We start from the raw sequence: 13716 nt of genomic DNA on the forward strand, positions 1-13716 counted from the left end.
ATTGTGTGTGTGTGTGTGTGTATATATATATATATATATGTATGTATAAATAAGTCATATATCAACATAAATATATTGTTATATATAAATAACATATACAAATAAATATACATATGGTTTACCAAAGTTCTGATTTGTTTTGTTATTTAAAACTAACTTTTATTTTCATTCTTAGAGTTCCTCAACAGTATCTTTCAGTCTCTGTATTGAAGTTCCATTTCTGTGCCAATATGTTGAATTTTTAAGAATTCTTTTGTTCTCTGAGTATTTGTTTACATAGTACTATGATTTTGTTTCACAGAAGTGATATCACTTCTTTTATCTCTGAAAACGGTACTGAGAGGTTTTCTGTTTTCTTTTGATCCTATTTTGGTTTTTAGTTGTCTCCCTTCATAGTCTCTGTTTTGTCCAAGTTACTTGTTAAAAAAATTCTCACTGTTGAATACCAGAGCATTCTTTTCATATCTGCAACCTGGACTCATGTTTAAAAGTGAAGCATTTCATCTTACTTGAAGATTTGTACACATATATATTGTCTGTGGACTGCACTTGTGATGATTTGGCTAGACAATCTCTCTGAAAATAATAATAAATAAAAAAAAAAACAATGCCAATATCTCAGGTCCTTTTTAGGAAATAATCAAGTTTTTGAGAACATACTTCATTCATTCTCTGCCCCTACTGTGGGGAAGAATAGAGATAGCTGATTGGTAAGAGTAAGGATTTGTTTAATGCCCCTATGTTCAGTACCTGTACTTCAGAATAACAGGAGACACTTGCTATTTATAGCATTAAAAAATGTTTTCCATTGAAAAGCTCATTAATTAACCACTTGTGAATTCCTATCTTGGAAAATTGTGGCTATATGTTTTTGTTGTTTTTTTTTTTATTTTAGTGTATTATGGGGGTACAAGTGTTAAGGTTACTTATATTGCCCATGTCCCCCTCCCCCCTCGAGTAAGAGCTTCAAGCATGTCCATCCCCCAAATGTTACACATCTTACTCGTTATGGTTGTATACACCCAACCCCTCCTCCCCCCTCCCACCCTACCGACACGCGATAAATGTTACTCCTATATATCCACTTAGGTGTTGACCCCTTAATACCAATTTGCTGGTGAGTACATGTGGTGCTGGCTTTTCCATTCTTGAGATATTTCACTTAGTAGAAAGGGTTCCAGCTGTATCCAGGAATATACAAGAGGTGCTATATCACCATTGTTTCTTAGAGCTGAATAGTACTCCATGGTATACATATACCACATTTTATTAATCCGCTCATGAATTGATGGGCACTTGGGTTGTTTCCACAGCTTTGCAATTGTGAATTGTGCTGCTATAAACATTCAAGTGCAGGTGTCTTTTTCATAAAGTGACTTTTGATCTTTTGGGTAGATGCCCAGTAGTGGAATTGCTGGATCAAATGATAGATCTACTCATATCCCTTTTAGGTATCTCCATATTGCTTTCCACAGAGTTTGAACTAGTTTGCAGTCCCACCAACAGTGTAGGAGTGTTCCTCTCTCTTCGCATCCACACCAGCATTTGTTGTTTGGGGAGTTTTTGATAAAGGCCATTCTCACTGGAGTTAAGTGATATCTCATTGTAGTTTTGATTTGAATTTCCCTGATGATTAGATATGTTGAATATTTTTTCATATGTTTGTTGGCCATTATTCTGTCTTCTTCTGATAAGTTTCTGTTCATGTCCTTTGCCCATTTTTTGATAAGGTTGTTTGATTTTTTCTTGCTGATTTTCCTGAGTTCTAAATAGATTTTAGTTATCAGCTCTTTATCAGATGTGTAGCTTGCAAAAATTTTCTCCCATTCTGTGGGTTGTCTGTTTGCTCTCTTCAAAGTTTCTTTGGCTGTGCAGAAGCTTTTTAATTTCATTAGGTCCCATTTGTTTATTTTTGTTGCTGTTGTGATTGCCTTTGGGGTCTTCTTCATAAATTCATTGCCTAGGCCAATATCTAGAAGAGTATTTCCAACATTTTCATCTAGAATTCTAATAGTTTCACACCTAAGGTTCAAGTCTGTTACCCAGCATTGAGTTGATTTTTGTGAGAGGTGAAAGGTGTAGGTCTTGTTTCAATCTTCCACATGTGGCTATCGATTTTTCCCAGCACCATTTATTGAATAATAATTCTTTTCCCCAGTGTATGTTTTTGTCTGCTTTGTCAAAGATTAGTGGGTATATGAGGATGGTTTTATATCTGGGTTCTCTGTTCTGTTCCACTGGTCAATGTCCCTGTTCTTGTGCCAGTAAAAAGCTGTTTTAATGACTATAGCCTTGTAGTATAGTTTGAAGTCTGGTAAATTGATACCTCCTTTTTTGTTTTTAGTGCTTAGGATTGATTTTGCTATGGGAGTCTTCTCTGGTTCCATACAAAGCATAAAATTATTTTTTCTACATCTGTGAAAAATGATGATGGTATTCTGATAGGGATTGTGTTGACTCTGTAGGTCACTTTGGGTAGTATAGATATTTTAACAATGTTGATTCTGGTGACCTATGAGCATGGTATATTCTTCCATCTGTTTACATCCTCTGCTATTTCCTTCTTCAGTGTTTCATAGTTCTCCCTGTAGAGGTCTTTTACCTCCTTAGTTAAATATATTCCAAGGTACTTTATCTTCTTTGTTGCTGTTTTGAAGGGAATTGAATTTTTTATTTGGTTCTCACTTTGACTGTTGTTGGCGTATATGAATGCCTCTGATTTCTGTGTATTGATTTTGTATGCTGAGACTTTAGCAAATTCATTTATCACATCAAGGAGTCTCTTGGTTGAATCCTTGGGATTTTCTAGGTATAATATCATGTCATCAGTAAAGAGTGAGAGTTTGATCTCTTCTGCTCCCATTTGGACGCCCTTAATTCCGCTCTCTTGCTTGATTGCTGTAGCAAGGACTTCCAGCACTATGTTAAACAGAAGTGGAGATAGTGGGCAACCTTGTCTTGTTCCAGTTCTAAGTGGGAATGCTTTCAATTTTTCCCCATTCAGTATGATATTGGCTGTGGGTTTGTCATATGGCTTGAATCATTTTTAGGTAAGCCCTGTCTATGCTTATTTTATTGAGTGTTCTTATCATAAAAGGGTGTGGAATTTTGTCAAATGCTTTTTCTGTGTCTATTGAGAGGATCATATGGTCTTTGTTTTTGCTTCTGTTTATATGGTGAATTACATTTATAGATTTGTGTATGTTGAACTATCCCTGCGTCCCTGGGATGAAGCCCACTTGGTTGTGATAAATTATTTTCTTGACAAGCACCTGGATTCAATTGGCTAGGATTTTGTTGAGAATTTTTGCATCGATATTCATAAGGGATATTGGGCTGTAGTTTTCTTTTTTTTGTTGCATCCTTTCCTGGTTTTGGTATCAGGGTTATGTTTATTTCATAAAATGTGTTGGGGAGGATTCCATCCTTCTCGATGTTGTGGAATAATTTCTGCAGGATAGGCACTAGTTATTTGTAGGTGTTGTAAAATTCGGGTATGAAACCATCTGGTCCAGGACTTTTCTTTTTAGAAAGGCTTTTTATTGCTGTTTCAATTTCAGTACTTGATATTGGTCTGTTCAGGAATTCTATTTCTTCCTTATTGAGCCTAGGGAGGCTGTGTGTTTCTAAAAAATTGTCCATTTCCTCCACATTTTCTGGTTTGTGTGCATAGAAGTTTTTGTAGTATTCATAAGTTATATCTTGTATCTCTGTGGCATCAGTTATAATTTCTCCTTTCTTGTTCCTGATGGAGCTTATTCAAGATTTTTCTTTTCTGCTTTTCGTTAGTCTAGCCAATGGTGTGTCAATTTTGTTTATTTTTTTCAAAGAACAAACTTTTTGTTTTATTGATCTTCCATATAGTTTCCCTGTTGTCAATTTTGTTTAGTTCTGATTTGATCTTAATGATTTCACTTCTTCTGCTGGGTTTGGGGTTGGTCTGTTCTTCTTTTTCCAGCTCTTTGAGACAATTCATTAGGTTGTCTATTTGTAATCTTTTTGACTTTTGGATATAGGCATTTACGGAAATACACTTTCCTTTCAGGACTACTTTAGCTGTGTCCCACAAGTTTTGGTAACTTGTGTCACCTTTGTCGTTTAGTTCAAAGAATCTTTTGATTTCCATCTTAATTTCCTCATTTATGAAGTGATCATTGAGCAGATGGTTGTTTAGTTTCCATGACTGTGTAGAAATGAGGACTCCTGTTAGGATCGATTTCTGCATTTATTCCATTGTGATCTGAAAAGATACATTGTATAATTTCTATTTTTTAAAAAATTTTGAGACATGCTTTGTGTCTTAGAATATGGTCAATCTTAGAGAATGACCCATGAGCTGATGAGAAGAATGTATATTCAGTGGTTTTGAGGTAGAATGTCCTGTAAATGTCAGTCAGGCCCATTTGTTCTAGGGTTCTGTTTAAGTCCATTATTTCTTTGTTGGTTTTCTGTTTGGAGGATCTGTCATGTGCTATCAGTGGGGTGTTAAAGTCTCCAACTATTATGGTGTTGTTGTTTATCCATTTGTTTATATCAAGTAGAGTTTGATTTATGAATCTGGGTGCACCAAGGTTGGGTGCATATATATTTAGAATTGTTATGTCTTTTTGTTGAACTGTACCCTTCACCATTATATAGTGACCTTCTTTGTCTTTTATTACTTTTTTTGATTTAAAAACTAGGTTATCTGTAATCAGCACCACCACACCAGCTTTCTTTTGGCTTCCATTTGCTTGAAATATCATTCTCCACCCCTTTACGTTTAGTCTAATTGCATCCTTGCAGGTTAGATGTATTTCCTGAAGGCAGCAGATACTTGGCTTGTGTTTTTTTTATCCCTTCAGCCAGCCTATGTCTCTTGAGTGGGGAGTTCAAGCCATTCACATTTATTGAGATAACTGATAGGTGGAGCAGATTTCTGTTCATTATGTTGGGTTGAACTTTGTTGCTTTGTTTTCTCTCTTGAGCCATTGTAGTGTCTGGGGTTTGATCTTTAGCTTTGAGTAGATTTACATTCGTGAGTGTTTATTGTACTGATCTGTGGGTGACACTGTTCCGAGTACTTCTTGAAGGGCTGGTCTTGTCTTGGTGAATTCCCTCAGTCTTTGCTTATCTGAGAATGTCTTGATTTCTCCTTCATATACAAAACTTAGTTTTGCAGGGAACAAGATTCTAGGCTGGGTATTGTTCTGTTTCAGAAGAGTGAGAATGAGGCTTCAGTCTCTCCTTGCTTGTAAAGTCTCAATAGAAAAGTCTAGTGTTATCCAAATTGGCTTTCCCTTGTATGTTACTTGCTTCTTTCATGTTACAGCTCTTAGAAGAGCCTCTTTAGTTGATATTTTGGTCAGTCTGATGACTGCATGTCGTGACGTCTTCCGTCTTCCTGTTTGCATTGAGTCTTCCAGGGGTCCTCTGAGCTTCTTGAACTTGTATATCGAGATTTTTAGCAAGGCCTGGGAAATTTTCCTGTATTATATCTTCAAATAGCTTGTCCAACTCTTAAGTGTTGTCCCCTTCTGGCAACTCTATGAACCTCACATTAGGTTTTTTCACATAATCCCACATCTCTTGTAGGCTTTGCTCTTTTCTCTTGTTTCTCTACTCTATCTCTGTGACTGGTTTATTTAAATGGTGTTTTATTGGACGGTGTTATCTTCAAGCTCTGAGATTCTTTCTTCTGTTTCTACCCTGTTCTTGAGGCTTTCCACTGTATTTTGTAGTTCTATGAATTGATTCCTCATTTCCTGGAATTTGGTTAAACTTTCCTTTATTGTATCGATTTTTTTAGTGAACTTTTGTTCTAGGTCCTGGAGGCTTTTTGTGGTTTCTTTGTGTTGGTCATTGAGTTGTTCTTGCAGGTCGTTGAATTTTCTTATGATCCACATTTGGAATTCCTCTTCTGTCATTTTGGTTGCCTGATTTTGATTGGTGTCTGTTTCTAAGGGGCTGGTGCTCCTCATTGGGGGTGTGGTTTCTGTTTGGTTCTTCATATTTCCAGAGTTCCTTCGCTGATTTCTTCCCATGTCTATCAGTTGTTGCTTCTTTCCTTTAGGTTTTCGTTTGGGTATTCACATGCCTTGTTTAGTTCTTGAACCGGGAGGTGGTGTCTGTGGATAAGATTCGACCACTCAATATATAATGAGCCAGTAGGTGCCATGAAAAGCGTGTGCAGGGTGTCCTCCTTGTCAGTATGTGGTGCTTGCTTGGAGAAACAGGCTGTCCTGTTGTTTTTGTGACCTGTGACCAGCTCTTGTTCCTCTAGAGAGGCACTCTAGTGCCTCAGGTGGTCGGTGGGGCCCTGGGACTTCCAGGGTGTGTCCTTTTCTCCCTCTCAGTGAGGGCTTGTCTGGGAGTGAGTCTGGGCAGAGCTGGGTTGGGTAAGCCTGACCTCAGGCACCACCAATGCCGTTAGCAGGGTTCAAAGTTCTGTTTTTTGCTTCCAGGAAAAGCTGCAAAGGAGGGACTGGAATGGCTCCCACTCAGTCAGAGAGTCTGCGTGTTGGTGTGGGGCTGTCTGAGACCCACAGTCTGGAGCGGGCCTTGCTTCTTTCCACCCTCCCCAACTCTGCAGCTACTCCTGGGCCTCTGCCAGCAGGCCAGACCTCATGCCACTGGGCCTCCCCTGGCTGTGATGGCAGCCAGGAGGCTCCCTGCACAGGAATGCCACCTGGGCTGGGCGCAAGGCCTCCCTTTGGGAGGAGGGTTGCCCTCTAGGATGCTGTTCTGCCTCTGAAGGCATGCACACCTCAGTAGGCTGTTTGCGTATATCCCTTCTGTGTCCCAGGCAATGTGAGACCTGGGTGCACGGGGTCTAGTCTGCAGGTCTGACCTCTGGGTTCCAGAATTCAAACTATATCCCCACCAGGGAAAGGAATGCCAATCTCAATTCACCCACAGGGAGTCCAAGCTGGGTCTATGTCTCTCAGGGTCTGCCCCGTTCTCCTGGGATCACAGGGCCAGCAGCTCCTGGGAGGGCTGGCGGGTAGGGAGCTCCCCGTCTGAGTTCCCCTCAGTCAGCTATAGGGCCCCCAAAGGGAAAGTCCCATTCCCTGGAGGTGCCTCTGGCTGGTGGCTATATTGTCTCTCTTGGCAGCCGAGGGTAGGGTCGGGGGAGGGGAGAAGGAGGCAATATGGCGCCTGCCACGTGGCTCGGGTCTGTGCACAGGGAAGTGCCCTGCGGGAGTTGGGAGTCTGGTGCCGAGTCCGCTACAGGCTTACCTCTCACTGGCAGTGGCCGTCTCTGGGCTGGTGTCCACAGGTCTTTCCACCCACTGGGGAGCCCACCAGCAGTCTGAGATGCAAGGGAGGGGAGAGTTAATTGCTCTACCTACCCTTTCCACTGGTCTCCAGGCTGCTCTGGAGGTCTCTGCTTCTAGTTCTCCTCTGCAACTTCCTCCCGTGGAGTCTCCTGTGGTCTCAGGTACCTCTCCTTCCCATCCTCATCTGATGTATGCTTGTCTTCTTGCTTCTGTCTTCTAATTTCTGCTAGAATCTGTCTTTTCTGCAGAGACACTCTGTCTGGTGCTGTTTCTCATCTGCCATCTTGATTATCTCCAGCTGTATATTATTTAATGAACAGTTTATTGCTAGCCTACTCCAAAAAATAGTTTAAAAATCAGGGTATTTTAACAAATTTGATACTTTCATCACTAAGAGATATACATATTAATCTTTTTTTCATTTTGTGATATTAATCTTTTTGTAAGTGAAATCAGCAAGACCAATTCTTTCAATCTGATTGAGTTTTTTATATATATAAAAAAAATTTTCCTAGGATTGTTTTTAAGGGATCAACCCTCAAAATGTTTGGTTGCATACGATTGTACAACAATTCAGAAGAAAACCTGACATTGTTGGCGGTACTCCCTCCTCTCATATTTTCTTGATACAGAATAAATGTATTTAACCTGTTTTTCCTCCATAGTTACACAACTTTTGAAAATGAACTCCAGAAATGACAATATTGATCAGTTTTCATTTATAAATTATAAGAAACATTTCTGTAGGTACAATGGGGAAATTAACCTTTGTGTAGGGAAACAGAAGATACATAAGGGAGGAAAAAACATAGTAACAAAAGTTTTAACTATAATTTTCTTTCTGTATATAAGATGAAGACTTTAATTTTAAAAACTTTCAGTAAAATTTTAAATAATATTCCTCAGAAGCAGATATGCTCTAACATATACACAAACATAAATAAAATTGAAATATAATAGTGGAAATAGTCATAGCTTGCCCTTAAGTTTTTACTCTCCTTGGTTTGTGTGATAATCTTAACTTTAAAATAAGTGTGTATTTGTTGAATTGAAATTTACAAACTGTAGAAATGCTTATTAAAGCCTCATATTAGCATGTGTTAAGGGGGATTTCTTATTTTCTGACTAACATTTCAAAATTTTTAATTATGATAAACCATGTAACACAAACTCACGAATTTTGGGGCAGTGAAAATTATTTCCTTTGACTCTTTTTTCTGCATATCACCAATTTGCTTTTTACTCATGTTTCTTCTACTGTCGCTGTAAGCTTACTTATTGTTTTTTCTTTCCTTTTCTTCATGCTGCCGTTTAGAGCCCTGAACAACCATGAGCAGTCCAGTGAACAGGACAGGAATCTGATGAACAAGCTGGTTGTTCATCATCCATTGTCCTGGATGATGCCACCTCCACCTGAATTCACTACAGCTGGAAGAGTTGTAGGCAATATCTTCAGCTTTTTCCTTCGCACATGTCCACATCCACTGACTGGTTTGCTCAAAGAATGACGTTAAAAATCCTAATGACTTGACTTTCTGCATTACTGCACTGAGGATGAAGCATAGTCCTTCTTGCTTTCACCTTCCACCTCCTTCCAAATCCATATGATACTTCCAAGGTAGGATCAAGCTCTGCCCTTGGAGTTGCGAGTGAGGCCACTTTCTGGGTGGCTGTGGCCTCGGAGGGGAGCCCAGGTGCTTGTACCACACACTGACCGAACTCCACCCTTGAAGGGGCCCACATTAATCTTTTTTAGTAAAACTTCCATATTAAAATGCTAGAATAGACTGTAAATAACAGAAATTGTAAATTCTTATACCAAAATAAGTTATGTTTATTTAAAAAATGTTTTGTTCTTATCATTTTTTGTTTACTGAGCTAAAATATTAACATACAATAGACAATATAATCATATTTAACAAAAAACATTTTCTGAAAATATTAAATTTTTAAGTGAAATTTATTTAGATATAATCTATATAAAGTTAATTTAACCTATTTGGGGTATATATTTTGACAAATGCATATAGTTTTATATCAACTCCATTAGTCTCCTAAAAATATCTCTTAATGTCTCTTTTTAGTCAAACTCTCTTTCCAGTGACTAAACCATTTTGTCCCTTTACTTGTGCTATTTCCAGAAGGACATATAAGCAAACTTACACAGTATGTAGTCTTTAGAGTTTGGTTCCTTCCACTTTGAATAATTTACAGTCGAACCTTGAACAATAGGGCTCTGAACCATGCAGGTCCACTTATACGTGGATTTTCTTCAACCTTTTCTACTCTGAAACAGCAAAAACAACCTTTCCTCTTCTTCCTCCTCCTTAGACAACTCAACATGAAGACAAAGAGGATGAAGACCTTTGTAAGGATCCACTTGCAATTAATGAATAGTAAATATATCATCTCTTTCTTATGATTTTATTAATAACATTTTCTTTTCCCTAGCTTACTTTATTGTAAAAATATAGTATACAATACATATAACATACAAAATATGTGTTAATTGATTTTGTTATTAGCATGGTTTCTGGTCAACAGTGGATTATTAATAGTTAAAGTTTTGGGTAGTCAAAACTTATATGCAATTACGCATTTGCAGGAGAGGTCAGAGATCGTCACTCCAACCTCCAAGTTGTTCAAAGGACAATTGTATTTGAGATTAATTGGTGCCTTGAATATTTTGCTAATTAGTTCTTTTGTATTGCTATGATTGCTATGTAATATTCCATGCTATGGATATATTATGCTTTGTTTATTGATTCACCAGATGAATTAAATTTTTACTTTTTATGTTAATTGTTTAAATGATATTTTTAAAGATTTATAACACTTTTATGTGTTTATTCCCATATTAAATATATTAGTTAGTTTTATATATTAAAACAACTTGGAAACAATTAGAGGTTAAAAATAAGTTTCTGTTTAACATGGAGATATTTGGGCATATAGAATTAAAATGCAAATGGATTGTTCCAGTTTTTGGAGATTATAAATAAAGTTTCAATTGTGTGTGTACAGATTTTTCTATCAACACCTATTTTCATTTCTTTTAGGTAGACTTCTGCATCATGTGGTAAATGTATTTTTAAATTAAAAATAAATTACCAAATAGTGTTCCAAAGTGCCTGTATAATTTTTCATTCTCACTATCATATATTAAAATTCTAGTTACCCCATATTTTCACTAACATTTGATGTTGTTAGTTAAGTACACACAAATATTGCCAACAGTCACATGAAAATTGAAAACAATATGGCTTTAATTTGCATTCCACTAATAAATAATGCTATTGAGCATCTATTAATGTAATTATTACCACCCATATATATTTTATTTGGTGAATTATCTGTTCAAATCTTTTGTACAAATCTTTTGTCTACATTGGGTTATTTGTTTTTATATACCTGAGTTCTGAATATTTATTACCAATTCGGGTATAATTCTTTAGGAAATCTTAAGTTTGTAAATATTCTCTCCCAATCTAATCAAAATTTGCCTTTTGATATTGGAATACATTCTTAAATAAATGTGGTTATGTTGTAGATCATTTTATGTAGATTACTTTTTTATTTTTTAAACACAGGTTTTCAAGTAAAACAGAGTAGCTCTTTATTCTGATGAAGTCATATATATAAACATACATATATCTATGTATACAGTAGACTCTTCAACAATGTGGTGGTTAGGGACTCGCATGTAGTCAAAAATCCGCATATAACTTTTGACTCTCACAAGACTTAACTATGAATAGACTACTGTTAACCAGAAGCCTTACTGATACCATAAGCAGTCCAATAACACAGTTTATATGTTATTTGTGTATTATGTACTATATTCTTACAATAAGTAAGCTAGAAAAAAATGTTATTAAGATCATAAAGAAGAGAAAATGCATTTACATTACTATACTGTATTTTTCAAATCCTTTAAAGTTTACCTTGTCTACTTATAGGATTTCTATCTGAGATGGCAGGCAACAGCAGTTGCAGATCTCAATCTAAGATACTTTTCAAGGAATTCAACATTTTTTGGTCATGTCATGACTTTTCTCTGCTTGTTGGGAGTGCTTCCAGTATCATTAATGACACAAAATATGGATCTCATCTCATGGAGTTATTCAAGGTTTATGGTATTGCACTAAACATGATGAAAAATACATGAGAACTGCCAGAGATCACTTTTTACTTCACTAGTCAATTTGATGGAGAGATGAACTGCTCACTTGGAAATGATTAGCATGACATGGCGTTTTCAGCCTATACTCGCAACACTTGGGCTCACCAATAGCAAAAGGAGGTTACTATAAACTTAGTACAGTGTGCATTATAGTTAATTTTATACAGTTATGATTTAATATGATATCTTCACTTTTTTTTGTTACACTTTTCTTCTCTGTGAATATGTGGCCTGTGTTTGTCTGATTAAGTTTGTTTTATTTTTATTTATTTATTTTTTTGAGACAGAGTCTCACTCTGTATCCCAGGCTAGAGTGCCATGGCATCAGCCTAGCTTACAACAACTTCAAACTTCTGGGCTCAGGCGATCCTTCTGCCTCAACCTCCCAAGTAGCTGGGACTACAGGCATGCACCACCATGCCCGGCTAACTTTTTGTATATATTTTTAGTTGGCCAATTAATTTCTTTCTATTTTAGTAGAGACGGGGTCTCCCTCCTGCTCAGCCTGGTTTCAAACTCCTGACCTTCAGCTATCCTCCCACCTCAGCCTCCCAGAGTGCTGGGATTACAGGCGTGAGCCACCACGCCTGGCCAGTCTGAATAAGTTTTGATAAATTTTAACCTTTTACATTAGATTTGTGTATATTTTATGGTAGTAAATGATAAAGTAGATTTGTATCTACATATATTTTATGACTCACTTTAATTTTTAAATATTTCTAGGCTACACAGTTTGTATGTGAGTTTTTTCAAATTGTTATTAATCTTCCCTGAAATTGTTCAGCATAGTTAATGAAAAAAAATCCACAAATAAGTGGACCCATAAAGTTCAAAACTGTGGTGGTCAGAGGTCAAATTCATATATGTATCCAGTATATATAATTTAAGATTACAAAGAAAGTCTTCTATATTTTCTTCTGGACATTTTATGGTTTTGAGTGTTTTAAGTTCAAAATCTATTTTGATTTAGTTTTACTTTTTCCAAAGAATCATTATTATACCTTTCATTTTTTACATGTAAATGTTCAATTACCTAGCACTCTATGTTAAAAAGAATATCTCTTCTCCAATAATTGTCTTTACTTCTCCTATTGAAATTCTATGCATCCTATCCAATACCCTCTATCGAGCAACTACACATCTTAAGGTCTGTTTCTGGACTCTATTCTAATGCTTGATACAAATGTCAATACTATTAGATTGGTGCAAAAGTAATTGTGGTTTTAGCATTGTTAAAATTTCCCTTTTGATATTAGAATGCATTCTTAAATAAATGTGGTTATGTTGTACATCATTTTACGTAGATTTCTTTTTTCTTTTTTATTTCAGCCTACTACAGGGGTACAAATGTTTAGGTTACATATATTGCCTTTGCCCCACCCAAGTCAGAGCTCCAAGAGTGTGCATCCCCCAGAAGGTGTGCCCTGCACCCATTATGTGTGTATATAACCATCCTCTCCTCCCCTCTCTCACCTGCCCAAGTTGTTCAATTTTTTTTGCTAATGACTTATTACTTGCTGTTTATTTTATATTTATTTTAGACTATGGAAATGATGTTAGACAAAAAAATTCGAGGGGATTTTATTTTTTGAGTTCAAAATGGGTTGTAAAGCAGCAGAGGCAATTGGCAACATCAACAATGCATTTGGTCCAGGAATTGCTAATGACCATACAGTGCAGTGGGGGAACAAGAAGTTTTGCAAAGGAGAGAAGAGCTTTGAAGATGAGGAGCACAGTGGGTGGCTATTGGAATTTGTCAACAAACAATTGAGAGCAATCATTGAAGCTGATCTCTTACAGCTACATGATATGTTGCCAAAGAACTCAAAGTTGACCATTCTATAGTCATTCAGACTGTAGCAAATTGGACAGATGAAAAAGCTGGATAAGTGAGTGCCTCATGAGCCAACAAAAAATTAAAAAACTCCTAGTTTTGAGGTGTTGTCTTCTCTTACTGTATGCAACAACAACAAACCATTTCTCAATCTTGCATCATGTATTTTGGTGATATGTTATATGGGCATGTATGTTTATAATTATTATACCTTCCTCATAAGTTGACATTCATAACATTCTTGCCTTAAAGTTTGATTTCTGACAGTATATCATATACACGGAGAGAGAGAGAGAGAGAGAGAGAGAGAGAGAGAGAGAGAGAGAGAGAGAGAGAGAGAGAGATTGAGATAAGAGAGAGGGTATGGCAACTCTGTTAAGCTTAATCTTTAAATGGTATGTGTTTTCCTATCCTTTATCTTTCAACATATTTGTGTCTTA

Source organism: Microcebus murinus, chromosome 13, assembly GCF_040939455.1.
Source record: "Microcebus murinus isolate Inina chromosome 13, M.murinus_Inina_mat1.0, whole genome shotgun sequence".
Lineage (NCBI taxonomy): Eukaryota > Metazoa > Chordata > Mammalia > Primates > Cheirogaleidae > Microcebus > Microcebus murinus.